The sequence below is a fragment of the Patagioenas fasciata genome, chromosome Z (assembly GCF_037038585.1).
Source record: "Patagioenas fasciata isolate bPatFas1 chromosome Z, bPatFas1.hap1, whole genome shotgun sequence".
NCBI lineage: Eukaryota > Metazoa > Chordata > Aves > Columbiformes > Columbidae > Patagioenas > Patagioenas fasciata.
Window position 1 is genome coordinate 25,612,431 of NC_092560.1, and position 17,818 is coordinate 25,630,248.

At 37.4% G+C, this 17,818-nt stretch overlaps 1 long non-coding RNA gene across 2 annotated transcripts; it reads left to right on the plus strand.

The window, feature by feature from the left end:
- Nucleotides 1-34: 34 nt before the first annotated feature.
- LOC139826366 (uncharacterized) lies at nucleotides 35-16,928 on the plus strand. Of its 2 annotated transcripts, none has more exons than XR_011736344.1 (3): nucleotides 35-222; nucleotides 4,211-4,463; nucleotides 7,628-16,928. It is a non-coding gene; the product is annotated as an uncharacterized lncRNA (long non-coding RNA). The 2 variants fall into 2 exon arrangements; XR_011736343.1 differs by having other exon boundaries at nucleotides 4,274-4,463.
- The last annotated feature ends 890 nt before the right edge of the window (nucleotides 16,929-17,818 follow it).

Genomic DNA, 17,818 nt, shown 5'->3' on the forward strand with positions numbered 1-17,818 from the left:
CCGCGGCCGCCAGCCCCGGCCTCGGCCCCGGCCCCGGCCCGGGGCGTGCAGGGGGCGCGCGGATGCGCGGGGCTCCGCGCCGCCCCGTACCGGCTGCTCCTGGCAACTTTGATTCCTCTTGGGAGCGCGGGGCGGCTGACGGGTCCTGTCCGGCAGCCGAGGCTGGGTGTGGTGGCACGGCCGTGAGTCTGGTCTGCAGAGCTCGTGAGCTCGTGGAGAAAGGTAACAGGCGCAGAAAACCCCCTCGTGTGCCCTAGTATTTTTTGGGGGGGTGGGGGACGGAGTGTCTCAGGGGTGGAAGGTTAAAGCGCTCACGTCGCTGTGACTGTTACTGGAGAGTTGCGTTCCCTTTTCCGACAAGAATGGGAAAGTTTGGTGGTGAGTAATTTTCTCATGAAAGAGCGAATCTGGACGTCGGAGGCAGTTTGTTTTCCCTGTATAAGACTAACAGACGGGTTTGTCCGTGGACAGCAGGATTTCTCCTGACTTGTTACTCCCCCTCTGCATTAACTGATCTTTTGCCCATGAAACAAAAAATGACTGCGGGATCTTCCCGATTTTTTTTTTTTTTTTCCCTACGGTAAATCATGGAACACAACCACCAGGCACCTCAGTGGGTCTTATGAGAAGCAAGTCCCCCGTACCACAATTCCTAACTCCAAGCCTAAAACGAAAAAGGAAGACCCTGATTTAACTGAAGTATATCCATACAAAATTATTCATATTGATACTATGAATCAAATGGGTTATATTTTGAAGAGAGATACTGTTTAATTAAATATGGACCTGACAAAGTAGATTTATTCTTTCCTACGTGAATTATCAGGTGAAGTTGTATTATGTCTGTTATGCAAGTGATACAGGTGTGATCTATTTTGCTCTGAAAAAGTTTAGAATAGGAAAGAGACAAAGCAGTTTCCACTCTTGGTGCGAACTGGCAACTCTTTATTCCTAGGGAGCAAGGTGACAGGTTTACAGGAAGCAGTTCTTGTGGTTAGCCTCTTTCAAAACACCTTCTTGAACTGCAACTACGAAAGACGGGAAAAATCAGCTCTACCAATGTCAAAAATGTTTGGACTTACCTGAGTGTGATGAATTTTAGTTGCATTCACTGTGGTGAAGACAGTGTCAGATAAAAATAAAAAAAAAAATCATGCTGAATTCCCAAGATTTCAGTTAGGTTTTATATTCTTGACTATTATGCAATTTATATACTGCATGCAAAGTTGTTATTACTCATTTAGGGCATTTTCTTAGAAACCTGTTGAGAAACTCATATCAATTACTCATTTTTATTATCAGCATACATTCCAATATTGGTGACATGTATTGGTTACATCTTTTCACAAGAACATGAATTTACAGTGGCATATTTTCTTTATAATTTAGATTCCAGCAAGTGTGGTTTTTGGCAGACAGGTCTGTCTATAGGACTCTTCTTTGTGGATCTTCCCATCAGACATCTGTTCAACCTGTTCATTGTGCTCAAAAGTTTCTGAGGCAATTGAAGTAAAACAACTCTCACACATCAGTTTACAAAACAAGTTAGAAAGCATGGGGTCTTCATCTAGTCTTTCTAATGGGTATAATTTACCTAATATCTAATTTGGAGTCTGGGTAAAGGATTAATTAGCTCCTGGCTAGTGCTTGTGCCTTTAAAAAAAGCAACAGGGAGAAAAAGCAGAGATTCCCTCTACTTTCTTCTTGGTGTATTACAACCAAGACATTTTTTTTCCTCCTGGACATCCACCTAGAAGCAGGAATAAAAGCTAGGTGAATTTGAAGAGGAGGCAATGACTTTTTTTTTTCATATTCTGAGCTTTGTTGTTCTTGTCTACATCAATATGATTTTTCCATTTAGTTGTTGTAAAGCTGCATTTTTACACCAGTCAGATCTTAGATAGGTAAATAACAAGCTGCCTACTTGCTAAGCAGTGCATTCAGAGTGCCTTACACTACTGCACAAAGTATTGGTGCACCTGTATTTGGAGCTTACATGGTGCTTTTGTCAATGGAGAAGAAACTGAAATGCCACTGTTCTGTCTTAATTGGGCTTTGATTTTGTTTACAAACTTCCCCCCCCCCCCCCCCCGCCTCAGGAAACTCAAATAAATTTGGCCCTAAATTTCATTTTATTTGTCTGTTTTCAGAAGTCCTTGTAGACTTTTAGCTTATTTGTCTGTCTTGGTCTGATACAGTCTATGTATAATGGTGTCTGACCTAACTTCTTCACTAGCTGGAGCAAGTAGTTGCATTTGCAATTTATTCTAATACTTAGGTTGAGATCTTTTCTGCTAAGTACTAGTAATGTTTGCAATAAAACGATACATGTAATAAACATCTGTGGACTTCAGTGAGCACTAGGCAAATTATAAATACTTTATTCCAAAATGTGTGGCTGCTTGAAACCCTTATATGTCAAAGGAGGTAAACAACACACCATACGATCTGAGGGCATACAGGAATTTATAGTATATTTAAAACCAGAACATATATTCTTAGTAGTTAAATAAATGGAGTGATGAAGTTCAGTTGGCTATTCTTGTGAGATGGTATGTATTCTGGATTTCAAAGAGCCTTTATGGGACTTCTCATTTCGGATGAATGCTTCAGAGGAAAAGTTTAGAAAAAGCCAGGCATAAAGAGTTAAAATACAATTAAAAATTGTTTTACTTAAAAATGTAAACAAATATTTGATAGAAAAAAATAATTATTTCTAATATTTTCACTGCAAACTAAAAAATGAGAAATTGCCTTTCACAATACTCACTTGCATTAGGACCTTTTCCAAGGCTCTTTGACAAATCTTCCTAGACAATATTTAAGGTGACATAGTTTTATCATTTTAATAATTTGCAGTATATTCATTAGAGCAGTAGTGAGTTATGCCTAATTTAGTTGCTTCATTAAAAATTACTGAATAGAAAATAGTCAAAACAAACTGTCTACAGGCCCTATTTCATTGCCCTGGATATCAATGGCTAATTTCTGCTGGCATGGAAGGAAGCCAGATGCATCCCATAGCCCAAATTTATTTCTTAGGTGCAATAGGAGCAAGATTGGTCATAATTTTCTTAATCCCATCTGTGCCCAGCAGATATCTGATTTTCAGACATTCCTAAATTTATGTAATTCATGAGAAAGGCTTTCAAATTTTTTGTTTTATGACTTCTGCATGGAGTTATTGACAGATTCAGGAATCTGAACTTCTCCCATAAATTCTTCCGTTAGTTTCACTTTCTAAATTCTTTCTAGTTTCTTTATGCCTGCAGTCTAAAAGTGTGCGTGCACGATATGGTGTTTATCTACCATAAAGCCTTATAACCAGGATGAAATTTCAGACTGTTTCCACAGAATATTAATTCAAGAACTGTGTATATTTTTCCAAACTAGTAAAATTGTTTAAAAGCAGCCCTAGAAATTCCTGACACAATCAGAAACAATATTCAGTAACTGAAAATCTTTAATTATGACAATTTAGTTTTAGAAGCTGAGAATGTAATGCATTATGCATGACAGGATAACTAGGAACTTGAGAAAATCAAAATGAAAACCCATACTTGATTATTTCCTCTGTCTTGTGAGATAAAAAGCAATCCCTAGCCACAAAGAAAGAATCTTAACTCCTGTAAATACTTCACGATATTTTAAAACTGGAATTTTCTATAATACTGTGAATTTATTATAAAATTTGCAAAGTTAATACATTTAAGGGTTGGGGTTTGGGTTTTTTTGTTGGTTGGTTGGTTGGCTTTTTTTTTTTTTTTTTTTAACAAATGTATTGTCTTTTTAAGTGTTACTGAAGCCTAATTTAATTCCGTATATTCTTCCATGCCCTGATGGCAGAAGTTCTATAGACACAGTCCCTGCTTTAAGTACAGTGTCAATTACTGGATGATTGCATAAAATATCTCACTTAAATATGTCTTTGAACAAGAATGATTACTAGGTGAGAATTCCTCCCCCCAACCAATGGTTACCTAAAATGGTCACCAACTGAAAAGACTGACTATAAGAATATAATCAATGGTCAGAGCTATGTTAACCCTAGAATACCACAAACCTTAAAATGATGGTTTGTGTCAAAAAACTCAGGGAAGGAGCTAAGTTTGATGCCCAAATATTCCAGTGTTTGCTCTGGAGACAGTACAGCTTATTGGAATGTTGATGGAGTGAGGAGGCAGCAGTGAAAGACTTCATCTTCTTGCAGAAAAATGCTGCTGAGAAGCAACGACCTTCCAAAATTTGCATCCACATTCTCCTTCCTTGGCAGAGCCAGGCGTTCCTAAGCTGTTTCGAGGCAACCCAAGAGCAAGAATGGGCTAAATGAAGGAGACAGAAAGATGAGAGTTGGAAGGAATATGCTGGCAAAATAAAATGCTCTAGGAATGAAGCAGGAGGCAGAAGACTTGCCCAAAGTTCAGTGCTTCAAATCCTCCTGCCAGCAGCCTCTGCGGGACCAGGTACTGTAGGTCTGGAACAAGATGATTCTTCGAATGTGTATTGTTGTCATGCAGTAGTTTAAAAAGTAAAGATCTATTATAACCAAGGATTTTCCACTTTAAATGGATGCTGGTCTCACAGCTAAACATTATTTGTGCCTCATGGAAGCAATCTGATTTTTTTTTTTTTTAATTTTTAATGCTGTTTCACTGGAAAAAAGCAAAATTCAAAATACAGATATTTTATTTATCAGGAAACAAATTTATTTTCTGGTGGAATCCCAGTTTTCCTGTTCATATTTGTGCACTGCAGTTTCACATTTTAAAATTAAAGAAGGTCAAAAAGTCTATTTTAAAATATTCATTAATTTTGTTTAATTGTATAGAAAATAGAGAGCTCTATTATTTCTGAACTAATGTCTTTCTAGAAAATAATAGTTTTTAGTTCAGTCCATTTTGATGAACTAAATATTTAAAATCAATCCTTCACTATGAGAGGAACAAAAAGCACATTCTTATTAGTAATTCTCCTCTGAAAAAGGTAAATTAAAGGAAACAGTAACACTTTGAATTCATTTCAACAGAGGTTATGACTGAAATTGGAATCTGGCATACAAAAAATTACAGGAATATGAAACAAAAAGTTTTTGAAAAATTTGGAGGGCCTAACATCCTGGACATTAATTTATTATTATATTACAATAAATTAGTACCCGTAAAAAAAAAAAAAGTATAAAAAAGATAAAAGAATAGTTTGGATGGCTGTATTTCATGGTTTTAAACTGAATAGATTTTTTTTTCAAATTTTTACTGAATTGAAAAATGATTAGGTTTCTATATTTTGCTCTTCTTGTGGCTTTTGAGGTATTCATATCTGGGGTTCTGTTGTAGACTAATCTCCTGTGCATGTTGAGTCTAACTCTACCCTTTACAGCTTTAGCTGTAGCTCATAGCAACAGCTACAGTTAAGGATGCTTAAGGGCTTCTGAAGTGGCTTTTCAGTTTCTTCTAACTTTATTACATTTGCTTTTCCTTTTCTTTCCTTCTTTCTTTCCTCTCTTTCTCTCTCTCTTTCTCTCTTTCTCTCTTTCTCTCTTTCTTTCTTTCTTTCTTTCTTTCTTTCTTTCTTTCTTTCTTTCTTTCTTTCTTTCTTTCTTTCTTTCTTTCTTTCTTTCTTTCTTTCTTTCTTTCTTTCTTTCTTTCTTTCTTTCTTTCTTTCTTTCTTTCTTTCTTTCTTTCTTTCTTTCTTTCTTTCTTTCCAGACTGAAGGTATTTATGGAATGACCTGATATAGGAAGAGTCCTTTCCCTCATGGAATACACATCTACATGACAATATTCAAGATATTCCAGAGTTATATACAAAGTTATTCTTTCTTTCCTTTTTTTTCCTCTTTTTTTTTACCCCGTGTTTGTAAAGTATTACTCAAAAACAAACAAACAAACAAACAAACAAACAAAACTAGTAAAAAACACCTAGTGAACAGGTGCAACCTATTCACATTGCATACACTGGTAATACTTTGAGAAGTGTATACAGATGGTTACCTCCCATTATTATGGTGGCAACTAAAATTGCTTTCAGAATAGTTACCCTTAAAATTTATATTCCTAAATACACATATTTTCAGATAGCTGGAAAAAAAAGGCTTAGGCACTGTCCAAGCAGTAGGGCCAGGGATGTTCAAAGTGCCCATTGTTGGCCTAGTTTTTAAGTGGATGAGAATAGAATCAGGCTTTTGAAAATACACATACTAAAAAGCAGATTTTTTTTTTTAATGTTAAAGTAGGTATTTAAAGAGAATAAAAGAGCCTACAGATTGCTTACCTCTATTTTTGGCGTGATCCATTTACAGGCCAACGCAAAGTAAACAAGATGGTTACGTCAGATAACAAAAACAGTCTCCAAAAGCAGAAGTGACTATCCATGCTCCCCTTTCATTAAGAAAAAAAATCTCTTTCTCATATAAAGCTATTAGTGCCACTTTAATTCACACAGTTAATTTTTTTTTCCAGTTCATAGGCCAATTCCAAGAGGCAAAAATGTCCTCAGCTCAACTCCTTATATGAAGCAGGCAGATTTAGCAAGTCGTGATCTGAGAAAGTACTAATATAAATGCTTAGGATTAAACATGTGGTTATGTGCTTTTCTGAATTAGAATCTGTGTCAGGATGCTTATTTAGCTGCCATTCTAATATTAAGAAAATCTTCCCATGTTGGCTGATGTAATACAGAAAGTCACATTGTTTTGTATGTTTCTTTTGTTTTATACATTTTGGATAACTTAAATAGGGTATGTAAATATTTGTATGAGAAACATAAATTAGCTAATAAATGTTGCCGGCTTTAATTCCAAAATTATTTTTGTTATACTCGTTGTGATAAGATATGACTATGACTGAGTCCGGGAGACACCTCTTAGATACAGTGAACATGGAACAGCTTGTATTTGTGGCCGGATGTGCAAAGAGACGTTCTCATAAGAGATAATTGAAACTAATAAATGCTGGTGTAAAATTGAGTTCATGGGGCGTATACCATCCTGTGCTAATGTTACTATGTGTCACTCCAGCATAAAAGCAGGCAATGCTTAAATATGTCAAGTATTAGATGTCTCAGCATCTCTAGCATAGGTGGCTCCTGGGTGGATAAATGCACAGCTTGAACACAAGCAAGCAAGGCCAAGGAGCTAATATTTCTTTAAATGTCAGGTTTTCAGGATGGCCAGTTGCACCTGACAAACTCCAAATGTTCTGTGCTGTTGTCTTCTGCTTAAATTCTAAGAATAGGAAAATGTGAAAGCCCACTAGGACAGAGTGTAGCATAAAGATGCCAGAGCTAGCTTTAAATGAATTATTTTGGGTACTGGCAACAGTGAAGCTGTGATAGCAGAGAGCTAAGTCTGCGTAAGAAGTTTATTCTGCTGCATGGGCAAGTTTAGCAGGCTGTCCTGCACTATTGTGAGATGGCTGCAACACAATATTTTGCATAATACCTCTCATGCAAAATGTATCTGACAGAGTGGAGGCACATGGCAAAAAACAGTTAACTGGGCTAACACTGCACTATAGCATGCGCAAATTATTCTGATGATTTTTACCTATTCATGAAACCACTTCACTCTTACTTGGAGCTTTCCCAGGTGAAATGTGACCAGTCTTGAAATGCATCCTCTCTTTTTCCAGAAAGAAAACATTCACATGCAATGAAAGAAATGAGGCATTTCTAAGAAGGCTACTTCACTATTTAACATAGGATATGTATGCGAATGAAAAGTCTCCAAACACCTACAACTATTGCAAGACTTTCAGCTGAAAGGGACAACTTTTGAGACCTCTGCTGCTAGTAGGACACAGCAAAAAAATGCAAGTCTCTCTTTCTCTTTGCTTTTAATGCCAGTCACAGAGAACAAGATCTCAGTTGCCCAGATCCATGGTAGGTTGCCACTGCATCACAGGGTTACAGCTTGTGTGCCAAAACACATAAAATTTATTCGCAGGTGGGCAAAGAGGTATTAAGTTCAGTGATTAAGGAGCATGAAAACACTATAGTAACTTCCATTTAACAGACAAAATATAGAAACAGAAACATATGGAAAATGTTCATGAAAGAACAGCAGGCAGGCAGGCTAACAGGACTCCATTTTCAATACTGTAAAACTAAGAAAGAAAAGAAACCCTATATTCACAAATGAGTGATTATAACCCTAGATTAGAGTTCTATATGGAAACAGAGAAGTATAAACTATCTATCTTGCTATCAGAACAAAACCAGGGCAGTGGGTGAGTGAGCAGCTGCGTGGGACCTCATTGCTGTCTCGAGTTAAACCATGACAGTCATTTTAGGCACCCAATATAGGGCTTAAAGAGTTCAAGATAATGACAGATTTGATTGGCATGTGCTAGATCAAATTTATAACTGTTTTTGCTGTTTATCTGTTAATCAGCAGGCTTCTGTGCTTGCCATGAGGCTTGCTTACCTTACTGAGTGTTCGAGACTTGTCCTTATTAGAGGCTGCTCCTTGCTTTCGCTGCTTGCTGTACTGCTTATGATCTTACTCTGCAGGGCCTGGGAACATTTTGATAACAGCAATGGCGATGCGCCTGGGCTGGCAGATGGCCACGGCATCGCCGTTGTTTCTGTGCTGCTGTACTGGGCAGGCTGGAACTCCAGTGTGAACTTGAGTTGAAACAACTCTGGAGACACCAAGCTCGTTGAGGAAAGAGGGAGAGGAGATACTCCAGGAGCTGGAGGAGAGATTCCCCTGCAGCCCATGGTGCAGATCATGGTGAGGCCGGCTGTCCCCTGCAGCCCATGAAGGTCCATGGTGGAGCAGAGACCCACCTGCAACCCAGAGAGGACCCCACACCAGAGCCACACCAAAGGAGGCTGTGACCCCATGGGAAGCCCGTGTTGGAGCAGGCTCCTGGCAGGAGGTGTGGTTCCGTGGAGAGAGGAGCCCAGGCTGGAGCAGGTTTGCTGGCAGGACTTGTGGCTGCGTGGGGGACCCAGGCTGGAGCAGTCTGTTCCTGAAGGACTGCACCCCGTGGAGGGGACCTGTGCTGGAGTAGTTTGTGAAGAACTGCAGCCCAAGGGAAGGACCCAGCTTGGAGAAGTTCAAGGAGTACTGTCTCTTGTGGGAGGGACCCCAGGCTGCAGCAGGGGAAGAGTGATCATCAGAGAAACCTATTACTCCACATTATGCATGATACTTCAGCTTTTGTGTTAAAAGTACTTATTTACCAGAACAACGGAATAGAGAGTAAGCGGGAAGATAAGTGCTGATAGACATAGGAACACAAAAGAAGAAATAAATAAAATTAAAGAGCCTTACAAGCACTATATAATCTCATGAAGCTCTACTTGATATTGTATTACATCATGTTTTGTATAACATGTGCTTTTGTAACTCTGCTCAGCACGCTACAACTACTGTGATGAGACCAGAGCAGGAGAATACTGAGGGGGTGAAAGGCTACATAATAGTTCTTGTAAACCTTTTGCATTTTAGAAGAGCTTTCATATGTTGTACAGGTACCTCCTACCCTGAGCAGTGGCAGTACTCTGTCCAGACTCAAAAAGCATGGAATCCATAGAAGCAGTGATTTTCTTGAAGGCTGATAAGTGTTAGGATTTGGAAAAGATCTTCAAATTTGTTTTTCAGCTCTTGAAGAAGTCCGTAAGCTGTTGAGATTTTTATTTATTTGCACGTAAAGAGCACAGTACTTACCATTGTTAGAGAATAAATATTGTCTTAGACCATTATATGATACAGTACGATAATTTCCATACATCTAAAAGCTTGCTAGAAGGTGCAAATGCTGTGCTTGTATGACTGTATGTGCCAAAAGAATTTTTAAAAGCTTTCTCTTGAGGAGAAAAAGGAAGTATTATGTTAGAAAACTTCGGTAGGATATTATTAAGATAGATTAGGTAATTGTTATACATTACAGACATTTTTGGACTGCCATACTCAGTGTTTCTTTTTGACTGGGAAGACAACTCAAAAACGGAGTCTGTTATCAAGAAATAAAATCAAATAATGTCATGCACTGCCATACCACTTCAAAGTTACAAAAAAAAATCAAGTCATTTGAAGCAGTCAAATAATTAAAATATTATACAGATGGAAATTGTGTCACATTGTTCCTTGAAAGCTGTAGAAGCCATAATAGCTTCACTTTCATTCCGAAAATTGAAAAGATTTTTCCCTGCTTCATTTGTCTTATGAACCATGCCATTGAAACAGACAAGTCATTTAAAGAAGAAGCCAATTTTGACAAATACACAGTAATTGAACCAACACTAAAGAAACAAACAAACCAATAAACCGCTTCATTTGTGCATGTCCCCCTGGCCAGCCATATCACATGTGACACATTTGAACAACTTCTACGCTGAATCAAACCTTTCATTCCCAAATCTACCTGTGCAGAAGGAAGCCAAAGACCAGATTTCAGTTTCAGTCTTAAACCATTTGATTTCAGAGCAAGATCTGTAGTCAACGTTGATAAATATTGTTTTGCCCATGGGCATGTAACTCTTGGCACCACTAAATCTTACCATTCTGGTAATTCTTTTTGCAGCATTTTAGAGCTATTGATCATACATTTGTCTTGCCTGCAAAACTGCACCTCTGTCCCTTGATGGTTGACTTACAAACTTACACTGCGCATGCACCAATTTTGTTGTCCTTCAGCTCTATACAGAATTACTGTAAAGAGCTGAGAAGGACATTATTTCTGGCAGCAGATACATGATGCTCAGCTCTACCCATCCTACACTGCATTATGGCTGCCAGCCTGGATAGGAAGGAGTGAACTGGTCAAAAGCAACCAAAGCTGAGTCGTAACTGGAGATAGCAAAAAAAAAGTATTATTTACCGGCTGTCCTGCCACATCATTTTTCAAGTGAACATTGTTTTGTGGGCAGCATATGCATACTTCTGGGTTGTACTCAGATCAAGAAGTATGAATTAAGAAAGCTTTCAGTCCTTTCCTTTCACCTAGGAAACTCCATCCAGTTTTGCCAGAAGAATGACTGCTTGTGAGTGGACTGCAGCCCTGAAACAGAGCTGGATGTGAAGTCGTGGATGGTCAGGGAACTCCAACCAGCTCAGAAAGCTGTGACATTACCTTGGCTGCATAGTGACCACAACCATAGGAGACCTTCCACTGGTTTCCTATAGGATTTTTAATTGGGTTCAAAGATGCTTTGCTCATCTTTATGGTTGGGTCCCGAATGCTTAGAAGACTGCCTAAAGCTGTGGAATGTTATTTGTGTTCTGGCACAATAGGACTTCCTATGATAAGGGTAAACACATAGGAGATGACAGACTTTTTAGGGACTGATGTGGTATTTGAAATTCACTTCTATAGCAATGAAGACCGTAAAAAATTGTTTCCAGTGAAAACTGCATTTTTGTAATTCTGCATTTTCAATTTTTCTATATCTGTAGCTATGTTATGTTAATACCACTCCCCCCTGCTTCCTCTTCCCCCCCCCAATTCTGTATGGTCCAGATATATTGTTTTACTTACATATTTCCACCAGATACCTTGTTTTGTATGATCTGAAAATTACAGTTTTCTAATACTAATATTATGACTAATTACTGTGATTGTTACTAATATTGTGATATTATGTATTTAAGGAGGTGCAGTTTTCTGTATACACGTAGAAATATTTTTAGTGAGTATGTGGTGTCTACAGAGTCAGATTGCGATGTCACCGAGAAATATCTGCAAATAGCAGTGGTTATTTGATAAGATGGAATGAAAGGAAAACTATCAGTGTGATATGGTTCAGCTATGTAGGCACAAACAAAACAGCCGATTAAGTATGTACTAAACTTGTACTGGTTCTTGGCAGAGAAAATACATGAATTATCAATCTGAGAGAAAAGGATCATTTTTTTTACCTTAGGGAGGCATGATGGTTTAAGGAATTGTCATCCCAGATTTTCTTCTGCTGACACTTTAAATAAAGGTCTCAGGCAAATTGATAGTTGTTAGTGAAACTGAGAAATAATCATTGAAAGGTAATGGCTTAGGAAGAAAAGGTTTACAAAACCTAAGCTTATCAGTGAAAAAAGTACAATGTCTAGCAGACAGATTGTTGTGTAAAATCTAGAAATAAAACCTCTTTTTACCTTTGTGCTTGCAACTTGTATATTTGTTGCTGAGGTAATTCTCCTGTACTTCTTGTGCACCACCCAGATATTATATTATCTTCTAAGTGTGATCAAAATAAAAATAGCAAGCAGAAGAAGTGAGGGGTTGGTGTACTTGATATAGCTTCTTTTACATATCAAACCTGAATTTAAACTAAGCAATGCACTAGTTATATTGAATTGCATAGCCTACATTAGGAAAAAAAAAAAAAAAGAGGATGAATACTGAAAATAAGAACTGTTTTATCATACCTAGTAATTTTGGATTTGCTATTTTTGTTTTAAAATAAAAACAATTTAAAAGAGATAGAAAAGCTGATCCTAAAGATCAGCTTTCAAATATAAAATAGATTGTAAAGCCACATGATACTGTCTTAAACATTATCAAAAGCTATTAATCAGAATAGCAACAATAATTAAAAACATTTTACTGGATCAGTCCCATTTCTCTATTTCACAGCTAGCAAAAATGAGTTGCAAGAAATCAAAATTTTTTACTTCAAAAATTAGAACAGAAACAGCTGTCAGTAGATGTAATGAAAAAAATCTGCAGAAAAACATATTTATTAAGTATAAAGCAAGAAATTATTGTTACACTTACTTACAATGAAATCCATAGGGTTTCCACAGGGAGTTGTTTGAATTAAGGCATAATTTTTAGGCAAAACATGCAACACCAATTTGAAGTTTGCCAGCCATTAGTAATTTAGTGTCTTGTTCTAAAGCTGTCCTAACAGCTTTTGCTCATCATGTTAAAAATCTAAGCTACTATCTCCCAACTAAACTGACACTATGCCAACTTACTGGGGCTTTGTCTATAAAACTTAACCCTTTACGTGCTGTCTTGCTTTCCTAGTGTGACCTGCTGAATATCCTGCTCTACAGCACAGAATACAGACCACTCAGCATGGAAATCAGTCCTAAGGGTCCTCACTGGGAGGGATGTAGGTTTTGTGCAAGTGGTTTTGCCCATGAGCCTGTGGAGGTGCAACAGCCGCAGCACTTGCTCAGCTGGCACACGCTGGCTTGCAGCAGCTTTCTCAATTCATGGCCTAGTCTTAGCAACTGCAGCCCCAGCCAAGCACATGGAGCCAAGTTCAGTTCTTAGTTACACTGATGTAATTCTGAATAGACGATGGCCCGTGGTTTGTTTTTTTGTTTGTTTGTTTGTTTGTTTTCTTCATAGCTCATATTAGTGTTAATATATTTAGATACGAAAATAACACTTATTCAAGCAACCTCCCGCTCATGTAATATTACTGTTACCCCTGAACTGATGGAAGTTTTGACTTTGGAATTTTGTAAATACTCAGTGTATAATTTGTTGCCAAATTCAAACTTGTTTGCCATTGAGGTAAAGGCAACTCTTCTGAATTTATTGGAACAGCATCTCATTTCAAACTGCCTCATAGTTTCATTTAGACCAAAAGGATCTGCTTGAAAAAGAAATTTGGAATAATATGTATTTCAGCCAGGCTGTGTAGGAAGTGTTGGTCTGCATTTCCCTTCACTCTAGCACAAATTTGGGAGAATCAGTTTTTACTCTCATGTATATTTGATGCAAGACAGCTAAGAAATGTGCTGAGGTTTTTTTCCTGTTTTTGCTTTCACGTCTGAAAATAGAAAGTGTTAGCAATGCTTCCATACTCTCAGTAAATAAATATTCCACCTTAACTGTGTTCTGAAATTCATACATGTGCTTAAAAAGTGCCAGATCAGTATTTAAGCAATAATTTTTTTTTTAAAAAATCCATCTTTATTAAATACTTATGGGTTTTGATGTAATGGCCTAGGGTGAAGCCAAGGGGAGATAACACTCTAGCAAACTGGCTGTTAACGTCGTTAATGACTGGTTTCCTCAGGATTATTACTATTATAAACCAAATCCAGTGGTTTAGAACAGCAATTTTTAACATTTCTGTTGCTTCATGCCCTGTGAACCACCGCCCCCGCCCCCCCCCCCGAAGTTAGCTATGACATAATTTGAGGCATATTTAGGAGAACAGTTCTTTTTAATTTAGCCTTTCTATCATTATCTTTATCCTGACTACCTTGGACATATGTATTTTTAGCAAAAATCCAAACCTAGTAGATTAGTAGTGTATAATTCAGTTAAAAATCTAAACACTTAAATTAGGCAGAGAGGGCATGAAGTGAGGAAATGAGTTTACTCCAGCTTCATGTATGGATAAAACTGACGCCAATTAAAATTCATCTCAAACCTACCCGGGTGTATTCTGTCTGCATCTGTTAGGAACTTTTCTTTCCATGCCTTTCTTTCACCACTGTTACAAAAGAGAAATGCAGTCAAATGGAAACTAGTGTAAACTTCATGCAAATGATTCATACTGCTTCTGTATTGCTGTATTTTACTGAAGGAATGCAAAGGATTGCAATACTAGCACAATGGTTAAAAAACAGCAGTAGATTTTGAATAAAGAGCTCTGCATTCTGCTGGCAGCGGAGGAGTTCAAACAGAAAACATGCCAGCACTATAGACCAATGCATTATCACCCCCTCCCTCTTGCTGCATAACTGTGCTTCATAATATGCCATAACATTGGCAAGCACAGCTCAGAGCTTTTTAAGAACACAAGGAAGCTCATGAATAATGGTTGAATCAGGAAAGTGATAATTAAATGAGACAACTGAATGCCAGTGGAGTCCCCAGTGGAAAATACTCTTCAGTGAAAATCATTTCCACCTTTCATTTCCCTGGTTTTAGCAGTACATTGCTAAAGATACTTTTCAAATGAACATTATAACAAAAATATTAACGTTCCCAAAACCTTTTGTGGTATTTTCATATGTAACCCATGTTTTAAAATGTAAGGTATTTGTTGTGCTTCAAAAATTTAAAAAACAAACAAACAAAAGCTTTCATTATTGAGTCAGTGAGACAAAAGATTTTGCCGTTTTACAGAACTAGTTTTCACCATAAAATTTATATTAAAAAATACAACAACCGCTAACGTCTAAATTGTAAGCATAGTGGTTTAAATGTTTGCTTCATATTTCTCCTTGTATCAAAGGTGTAGTTGTTTTCATTCCACCTCCAATTCCACCTACTCTGTGGCTGCAGAGCAAACATAGTTAGCTGGAGTGTCTGCTCTTTATTTTCATTTGAATAATTTTTTTTTTTTTTAAATCACTTGACTCCTCATTCTTGGGAAGGGGAAAAAAAAAAAAAGCCAAAACTGACTCTCAATGTTGTTTTTCAAAGAAACGTAGAACTTTTTTTAAATCAGTCGTTCTTATGTATATAGTTTGACAGCTTTGCATTCAAGGTTTACAGGACATTTTTAGTATATGAAATGATGGATTAAATATCTGTGAAAAATTGATTTGCAGTAGGTTGTATATGTAAAACACCATACAGACTATTAACATTTAACATGCATTTATACGATTTTTTGAAAAATGGCTTTATTACGCTGAAAAATGCAAAGGAAGATGTAGGCATCCTTATATTAAAAAGAACAAAAGGTCAAAAGCTTTCTCACACCTGCATCACAAGGTTGCAGAAACAGATTTCTCTCATTTTTAGAGGGAGGTTGTAGAAGCCTATCAACATGATTTATTCACAGACCACTGTAGTATTCACAGAGCCTTACTCTACTGTAAGCAAGGTTTTATGTTGGGTACACATAAAGACATAAACTGCTCTTAACCCACACAAAGAAAATGAGTAACATGAACTTTTGTATTATTTTCAAATAAAGTATTTTTGCACCTACATTTACTCACTGTCTTGCTTCTCTAAGTGGCTCAGATAACTTGACCAATGCAGATTAAATATCTGATGGGTACACACAGGTATTCTGGGACTCTCTTAACTGTTCTGGTTCCTTTTTACACTGTGCCATTACAGTCTTTTTCTACCAGAGGAAATGACAGGACAATCCTGTAGTCTAGGACAGCCTTCTGAAAGTTGTAAAACTGAATCACCACTCTTCTTAGGCAGACAGCGTGATATGGAGTATTGCTGTACATTGGTTATTTTACAGCCAGTTTGGTTTCCCGATCCAGTTCACTGTGCAGGCACACAAGTGGTGGAACAGCAACTGAGGGTTCTTGCTTTGGTTGGCATAACTACCAAAATGCAGGCTCCAAGCTAATTCCTTTACACCAGCTTGATTTCCCCTCCTCCCACTAGAAATAATTTATTTCAGAACTAACAAGATTTTAAAAGTTTCATTTTAATGATTTATCATTTGCAAGGTGGAGAGGGCAGTACGGGAGGAGAACTGTTGGAAAACAATTGATCTAAACCAATTTCTTCCACAAATTTTAACTGTTAAACCAAAAAAGTAGCAGAAAATAAGGTCTACTCTATGAGGACACACCCAAATCTTATTTCATATTTTTGCAGATAGAGTCTATGACACTGGCATAATGGAAAAAGACAGAGAGATGAGGTTATGCAGAGTGATGTTGCCAATTACACGTTAGAGATTATTGAGATTATTTCTGTATGACTTCAGAACTATTCTGTAAATCAGCTCAGAAAACTCTTTATCACTTCCCATATGCTAATCTGCATATAAAAAGATTGGAAATATGTCTCAAAATGCTACATTAAAGAGAACTTTAAAAGTGTTAATAAAGTTATAGATGTCAATAACTTAATACAATCCTTTGCTTTCTGAAAAAATATTAGGTTGGTGCAAAAGGCATTGTGGTTTTTGCATTGTTGAAGTTTGCTGTTTGATATTGGAATACATTATTTAAAAAATGCGGTTATGTTATACATCATTTTAATGTACTATTCTCCCTTCATGTTTTGAGGATTTTTTTTTGCTACTGACTTACTGTTTACTGTTTTTTTTATATTTATTTGAGACTATGGAAATGATGTTGGACAAAAAGCAAATACAAGTGATTTTCTTATTTGAGTTCAAAATGGGTCGTAATGCATTGGAGACAACTCCCAACATCAACAACACATTTGGCTCAAACCACCATACAGTGGTGGTTTGAGAAGTTTCACAAAGGAGACAAGAGCCTTGAAGATGAGGAGTGTAGTGGCTGGCCACCGGAAGTTGATAACCACCAGTTGAGAGCCATCATCAAAGCTGATCCTCTGACAACTACATGAGAAGTTGCCAAAGAACTCAAAATTGACCATTCTGTGATCATTTGACATTTGAAGCATATTGGAAAGCTCCACAAGTGGGTACCTCATGAGCTGACTGAAAATCCAAACAAGTCACTGAAGTGTCCTCTTATTCTGTGCAACAACAATGAACCACTTTTTGATTGGATTGTGACATGCAATGAAAAGTGGATTTTATATGACAACTGGTGTTTGGACCAAGGAGAACCTCCAAAGCACTTCCCAAAGCCAAACTTGCATCAAAAAAACGTTCTGGTCACTGGTGGTCTGCTGCTGCTGGTTTGATCCACTACGGCTTTCTGAATCCCAACACAACCATTCCATCCGAGAAGCATGCTCAGCAAATCGATGAGATGCACCAAAATCTGCAATGCCCACAGCCAGCACTGGTCAACAGAAAGGGCCCAATTCTTCTCTATGACAACACCCGACCATGTGTCATGCAACCAACACTTCAAAAGTTGAATGAATTGGGCTACAGAGTTTTGCCTCATCTACCATATTCACCTGACCTCTCTTCTTCAAGTATCTCAACAACTTTTTGTACGGAAAACTCTTCCACAACCAGAAGGATGCAGAAAATGCTTT